The following is an 8,309-nucleotide window of genomic DNA, read 5'->3' on the forward strand; positions in this document are numbered from 1 at the left end:
TTCCTAGAAATCTTCCACTTGGGGCACAGACTCTCATCTTCTGTAACATCAGGTACTATGGAGACTTTTCAGATTGCTATATCCGCTTTAACTAAGATCTTTCTCATTGTCTTCAATAATTCATTCCTTAGGAAAACTCAGTATACTGTATTTGTCATCCACAAACCAATCTGGCCACTTTGACCAGTGAATGGCCTTCTAGTTTTAAAATGCCAGCAAAAAGAAAATCTGTTTCCAACCATTAGTTTCCCAGTCTATGAGCAGCTTTGCTGGAACCTGCCTTTTATTATTTCTTTCTTCTTTTAACCAAATTTTGTTTGTCAACCTCCACTTTCTTCTCCATTCAGCTTTTTTCTTTCCTCTTATTTTATTCCCTCTCCCTTTCATTCTGAGGAGCTTGCCCGTCATATTTTTGTGTCCCCCCCCCCCCCGCCAGTTTTCTTGCCTTCCTTCCTTTCTTTCCTTCCTTCTTTTTTCATTTTCTTTTTCTGGTGCTTCTCTTTCTTTTGTTTTCTCTTCTCTTCTTTCCTTCCTTCTCTTTTCTGTTTATCATTCTTATTTCTGGTGCTTTTCTTTCTTCTGCCTTCTCTTCTTCCTTTTCTTCTCCTTTCAGCTTAACAGCACTTCTCTTTCTTTTGCCTTTTCCCCTTCTTCTCTTTTTATTCATATTATCTCCTTTATTTATTTGTTCTTCATTTTGTGTTGTCAGGCTGAGGCTCCTGTATCTTTCTACCTTTCCCCAATGTTTTACTTTCAGGGATTGTCACCCTCCCATTGTTGTTGTTGTTGTTGTTATGATCTTTATTTATACCCCACTTTATCTCCCCTGAAGGAGACTCAAAGCAGCTTACAATTAAAAGTATGACCACAAAATTTGAAATATATGGAAATGCAAACATTAAAACAGAAGTAAACATAACAGTATTAAAAATTCACAGTCAAAATCCATTAAAACATAGTCAAAGCTAAAAATCACATTGTGATACAGTCTTGGGAGATAGAATCGCTAGTCTGGAAAATACTAACATTGTGTCAGGTAAACTCTCGGACAACTTTGAAACAAGAAGGGGATCACTCCCAATCAAGGAATCCAAATAAACAACAACAAAAAAAACCTGGGACCTGGTCAAGAGCTACCTTAAGCAATTAAAGATAGATGTAATAATATGAATAAACAAACACTCACAAGAAGATCAGAAGTCACAGGGATGCTTAGACTAACCTTGCTTCTAGCCTCTTTGGGAGGCTACTTACTACAATTTTACAACCACCAATGAATAGAAGGAAGTCAAACAATTTATGTTCTTTTTGTGTGTTTTTTTGTGCGTTTTTTACGTGTGTTTTTAATGATCTCTTTCCAAAATTCTCTCTTTTTCCAAACTTTTCTATCTAAATATTGTTCTCACTCTTTCGATGTAGTACCCCTAATTCACTTATGACATAATTCAATAAAAAAGCTATTTTTAAAAAACAAACAAACAAGAAGGGGAGTCAGGCAAGGTTGTTTGCTGGCACCTTTTCTGTTCAATTTCTATGTGAACAATCTAGTTGCAGAACTGACCTCCCCTGATCACTTCCCACCATCAGGAGGTAATAGGAGAATTCAAATCTTATTATATGCTTTTGATATTGTCCTCTTGTCAACTACACAACTACATAAATAGGACTCAGGAGACTCTTGACGACACTCAGTAGAATTTGTGATCAAGAGAAGTTGAGCCTTATCCATTCTAAAACCAAAGTGATGGTATTATCCAAGAGGAAGCAGATACATAAACGGCAACTGGATGGCCATTCAATAGAACAGTGTCACAGCTTTAAATATCTGGGCATCCACTTCTCATATAATGGTCATATGGAGGCAGCCAAACTATCCACCTGGAAGTTCTAGCCTTTGGGGGTTCCTTGGTATGTCCCACAATTAAGATCTTTGCTGCTAAAATTTTACAACAATTGTTATATGGAGCAGAAATATGGGGACAGGGCACCACAAAGCAGATTGAATGCATCCAGAATAAGTTTTTAAGAGCTCCTTTAGCCCTTCCTCCTGGGACACCATCTGCCTTGTTAAGGCTTGGATTGGATCTTCCCTCACTTAAGGCCAAAATGCATAAGCTTAACATTTCATATGCGAAGAGACTTCTGGAAATGGAGGATGAGAGTATAACAAAACAAGGTTTTTTAGTGCAATATAAGTGAGGAGGTTGGGCTCAACACTGGCTAGCTTTGCTCCACCATTATTTTGATGGGTCAACAACAACCCTAATGCAGTTGAACAAGGTGGCGATTAGAGATGGATGCAATTGACAACTTGCGGACTAGTAAACAGCAGGGTTTCTCCATTTGATATCCTCTACTAAAGAGTGACCAATATTACCAACAATATCTTCAAGATTTAACATCTGTAGCCCTTAGAAAAGCTTTTACAGCCCTGCGCTTTCAAACAATGCCATCAGGCTGGTTAGAGGGAAGACACAGAGGGATCCCTCATGCCCAACTTCTTTGTATTTGTGGGTCTGGGTAAAGAGAGGATTTAACACACTATCTGTTACGTTGCCCATTGTATAATGACCCCTGAAACAACCTTCTGGGACCCCTTTTGGAAGAAAGGGCAGCATGGCAACAGTCAGCAGTTGTTTGTGACTTGTTAGCAGATTATTCCAAAAATATAACATTAAAGGTTGCCACATTTGCAGCTGCAGCCCAAAAACTCCGAGTCAAACTAGTAAAGTCCACAGCAGAAGCTAGAAATGGAAATGGAAATGTTTTGGGATGATACAAATCAGGCATTTGTAATTGTTGTTATGTCATTACTACCATAATTTTAAAGAGCCAGTATACGGAACATGTTTTACTACTTATATTGGAAAGTGCTTACTGTACTTTTAAAGGTTGTATATTTTATGTCATGGCCTATGGCTAGTACAATAAACAATTCATTTCACTCACATTGTGATCCAGAAAGGCATTGGGAGGAATGAGCCTGGGTCCAACTCTGGCCATTGGCTTCCCCCTCCAACCAGCCTGCCAAATAAATATACAGATAGATTTCCATCAAACTCACCCTGCATAGTCTCGACCAAACCGACACAGCTGAATAGGGCAGGAGCTCAGAAGCAGTTGATACCAATCCCTTGGGCCGAATCCCCTTTGCTTTTCTCTTTGGGCTTCTCTTCTTCCAGAGGGATCCAATGTCTCCTCCAATCCTCAGCTTTGCCCCCTTCATCCGAAAGGGAAGGACACCCTCCTCCCTTCCTCAAAGGAAAGCGGCAACATGACAAAATGAAAAATCATCCACCCATTGGCTGTTTCTTCATGATCCTTGTTGATGGACACAACCACTTCACTCTGGGTCCCTTGCTTCAGCCTTAACTGCCATGGAACATCCGGCGCATCACAATGGGTGGCGCATCATTCATGTCCAGTGAAAGTCATAGGTATCTTGTAAGGGGATTGTGCTCTATGGTAAAAGTAAATAAAGATCTTTGATTTCATGACATGTGTTGCTCATAATAGGGTTTGTGAGCAACACAAGACAACAGAGAGCTTGATTGAAGGAAAAACATGCCAATGGTGTGGAGAAAGGAAACTGTTATTATAAGAACCCCATTCTTAGGTAGGAAAGTTGCTCAAAGATTACATCATAAAATTGGAAGACTCCCCCAAGGGCCATCCAATCCAACCCCCTTTCTATGCAGGAAAACACACTCAAAGCCCTCTTAACAGATGGCCATCCAGCCTCTGCTTAAGAACCTCCCAAAAAGGAGACTTCAGTGCACTAGGAATTATCTCAATTTAGACGCTTGACTTTGATTGATGCAGTCAAGAATCACATTGGCCTTTTTAGCTGCAGCACCACATTCTTGACTCATGTTCATCTTGTGCTCTCCTAAGACTCCTAAATCCCTTTCATATGGATTTTTTCTCTTCTCACAATTGGACAGGGTGCAAGAGGATTCTTGGGAAGACAAAGAGGTGGAATAAGAAAAAACAAGGATATAAGTCCAGAAAGGATCTGACCAGGGAGCACATTGCAATTCAAACTATCTAACCCTGTTGCTCCTGCCCACCACTGTGAGGCACTCTTCACTCTTCATTGCTCAGAGTTGTTGCATTCCCATAAAGTCAACTCACAACAGAGATTAAAACTGAGGCCAGACCTACACTGGCAAAGAATGCATTATATGGGTCTATACTGAACACATAAAGCAGTTCAGAACTGTATCCTTTTGTAGTGTAGATCCAGCCTCAGTTTCTCAATTCCTACTTTTGCCTGTAGAGATGCATTCTGCAAAAGCATGAGGGTCTGCTCTGCCACTTCCCTCTGGGGGGGATGCAAGGCCGGCCACACATTCAGCATCCCCTGAGAAGTCTCCTGATCTGATGCTTACTGGTTGGTCCCATATTTTCTACTTGTTTTGCTAGTATTGCTGCTGTTGTTGCTGGTATTATTTGTATGACTATAACATTATATTTTATGTACATCTTGCTTTACAGTCTAATGCAGGGGTCCTCAAACTTTTTAAACTGAGGGCCAGGTCACAGTCCCTCAAATTGTTGGAGGGCTGGATTATAATCTGAAAAAAAAAAAACATGAATGAATTCTTACACACACTGCACGTATCTTATTTGCGGTGCAAAAAACAAAAAACCTACTTAAAAACAATACAATCATTAAAATGAAGAACAATTTTAACATATATAAATTTATTAGTATTTAAATGAGAAGTTTGGGCCTACTTTTGGCTGATGAGATAGGATTGTTGTTGTGTGCTTTCAAGTCATTTCAGACTTAGGTTGACTTTGAGCGAGGGCCGGGTAAATGACCTTGGAGGGCCGTATCTGGCCCCCAGGCCTTAGTTTGAGGACCCCTGGTCAAATGTAAGCGAACCAAAACAAATATATCCATTCCTTAAGTTACTTATGATGATCTCACACGAATATGCTTATCATTCACACTGGAGAAGGCCAATAAATACTCGGGGAAGGTGCCATGCTGTGGAGGTGAGGGCTCCAGCCTGGCTGGGGATTCTGGCCACCAAGGATCAGGCTTAGCCTTACCCATGTGTCTCTCCTCGTTTCTAATTCTTTTGAAGAATCCTTACATGTCAAACATGGTGATTTTGGAAGGGGGTTATGCTCCTCAAATTTTTCTATCTGCACGGGACATGTGCTAGCCCAGCTCCCCAATCCTTACTCTTAGCAACTGCGTATGCTGGAGCTGAGTGGGTGAAACTCTCCTCACAGTTGCTGAGCATACGGCAGATCATGGGCATATCCTGCACAGACTTCAAACAACTTCTGGGAAAGAATTACATGTTCATACATTTTATGTTTGCCTGTAGGGATGACAAAATGTGTATGTTTGCAGGAGTTGAAGGAATCTTACGAGGAGATGACCTCACAAGAGGGTCAACAAGTTCAGCTCAGAAGAATGGCAAATACAGAAAAGGGCACTTCGCCTGGGTGGTACTTCTGATTGGTTAAAATGACATGTGAACTAGACACTTCAACTCTGGTTTCTGCCTCTTGCAGAATTCTGGGGTTTGTAGTTTAGTGAGGCTGTTAATGGCTCCTTCCTAGACTACAAACCCCAGAATTCTGCAGGAGGCAGAAACCAGATATAAAGTGGATTTATTCCCTAGTGTGATGAAGTACATTGATGTATGATGACGAAGAGAAAGGGAGCAAAGATATGAAAGAACAGAATTGGAGACACAGAATTTGAAGCTAGAACACAGTTCCAGTGAGAAGCTGGGAGAAGTGCCAGGAAGAAGGAAGGAAGGTTGGTTTGCTGGCTAGCCTACTAACCTGCAGTCAATGCAGATTGCTTAACTGACAGAATTGGAAGCTGCCTCCTTAATTAATATTTGTTGGGGTCTGAACACTTATTTATTGACTGGTTATTTTTATTTGCCTGTAACTGTTCCAAAGATAGTTCTCCCAAGCAAAAAGATGTTCTTAACTGGTTCAATTTGTTCTATTTCCAAAACTTTAAATAAAAGTGCCATTTGTTTGGAGGGACATTATTTTGAAGCCTTTAAATTTTTACTTACTTAATTACTTACTTATTTGTCCATTTCTGTTTCGCTTCCCAGCCAACAAGACTCCTTGAGGTGATGGACAAATGAAAACCAATTAAAACAGAGGTCCCCAAACAATGGCCTGCAGGCCAGTTGCAACCCTCCACGGTCATTTGCCCAGAAGGTTGCCAGTTCGAAGCCCCAGATAGGCATGAGCACCCTACTGTCAGCCCAGTTCACTGTTTACCTAAGCAGTTTGAAAACAGCTTAGTGTTGTACATAGAGAAATTAGGTACCGCTAAAAAGTGGGGTAGGTATTACCATTAAAAGAAAAAGACACTATAAGAAGATCAGAAAATGCCTGGCGACCAAAAGCAAGGGAGGAAGGAAGTCCTAATGGTTCTTCGTCATATAAGATGGAGTGACAGCCCCCCCCCTCCCCCTGCTGGATTTGAGTACAACCTCCAAAGCCCCAAAAAGCCATACGTTGACACAACATACCTCCTTTCTGGTTGTCTCTGTCCTGTCTGTCCAAATGATATTGAATGTTTGCTGTGTATGTGTACTGCTATAAAATGGACTATTCTCCTCTCTCAAGCCCCCCCCCCCTTGTGGCCTCTGCCCAGGTAATAGAACAGTGTTGTTGTTCATTCATTCAGTCGACTCCGACTCTTCGTGACCTCATGGACCAGCCCACGCCAGAGCTCCCTGTCGGCCGTCACCACCCCCAGCTCCTTCAAGGTCAGTCCAGTCACTTCAAGGATGCCATCCATCCATCTTGCCCTTGGTCGGCCCCTCTTCCTTTTGCCTTCCACTTTCCCCAGCATAATTGTCTTCTCTAGGCTTTCCTGTCTCCTCATGATGTGACCAAAGTACTTCAACTTTGTCTGTAGTATCCTTCCCTCCAATGAGCAGCCGGGCTTTATTTCCTGGAGGATGGACTGGTTGGATCTTCTCGCAGTCCAAGGCACTCTCAGAACTTTCCTCCAACACCACAGCTCAAAAGCATCGATCTTCCTTCGCTCAGCCTTCCCTAAGGTCCAGCTCTCACATCCGTAGGTTACTACAGGGAATACCATGACTTTGACTAGGCGGATCTTTGTTGCCAGTGTGATGTCTCTACTCTTTACTATTTTAATAGAACAGTACCAAGTTGGAAATTTAGGCCCCTTCCACATAACTAAATACAATCCCACATTTTGTGCTTTGAACCAGGATATATGGCAGTGTATTGTACAAGTGTACAAGAATGATTGACAACTGGCAAATAGAGGGAGAAAACATGGAGGCAGTGACAGACTTTGTATTTCTAGGTGCAAAGATTACTGTAGACGCAGACTGCAGCCAGGAAATCAGAAGACGTTTACTTCTTGGGAGGAGACCAATGACCAATTTTGATAAAATAGTGAAGAGTAGAGACGTCACACTGGCAACCAAGATCCGCATAGTCAAAGCAATGGTATTCCCCGTAGTAACCTATGGATGTGAGAGCTGGACCATAGGGAAGGCTGAGCTAAGGAAGATAGATGCTTTTGAACTGTGGTGCTGGAGGAAAGTTCTGAGAGTGCCTTGGACTGCCAGAAGATCCAACCAGTCCATACTTATAAATAAATAAAGCCCGACTGTTCATTGGAGGGAAGGAGACAAAGTTGAAGTACTTTGGCAACATCATGAGGAGACAGGAAATCTTAGAGAAGACAATGATGCTGGGGAAAATGGAAGGAAAAAGGAAGAGGGGCCGACCAAGTGCAAGATGGATGGATAGCATCCTTGAAGTGACTGGCTTGACTCTGAAGGAGCTGGGGGAGGTGACGGCCGACAGGGCGCTCTGGCGTGGGCTGGTCCTTGAGGTCACTAAGAGTCAGAAGCGTTTGAACGAATGAACAACAATATGACAGTGTGGACTGATAGCTTTGAGCCCTTCCATATATCCCTTTATCCCAGAATATCAAGGCAGAAAATCCCACAATATCTGCTTTGGAATGGGTTATCTGAATCCACACTGCTATATATTCCAGTTCAAAGCAGATGTGGAATTTTATTCAGTTGTGTGGAAGGGGCCAGAAAATCCCACATTATCTGAGTGTGGACTCAAGATAACCCAGTTCAAAGCAGATACTGCGGGATTTTCTACCTTGATATTCTGGGTTACAGGGCTGTGTGGAAGGGCCCTGGGTTATCTGTGTCCAACTGCAAATGGAAGTTCCAATTATTTCCGGTTAAATATACAATTGTAATCAGTTAAAATATCTGGAGCCCTCAGTGGCGCAATGGGTTAAACCCCTG

This window comes from Anolis sagrei, chromosome 3 (assembly GCF_037176765.1).
Source record: "Anolis sagrei isolate rAnoSag1 chromosome 3, rAnoSag1.mat, whole genome shotgun sequence".
Classification (NCBI taxonomy): Eukaryota; Metazoa; Chordata; class Lepidosauria; order Squamata; family Dactyloidae; genus Anolis; species Anolis sagrei.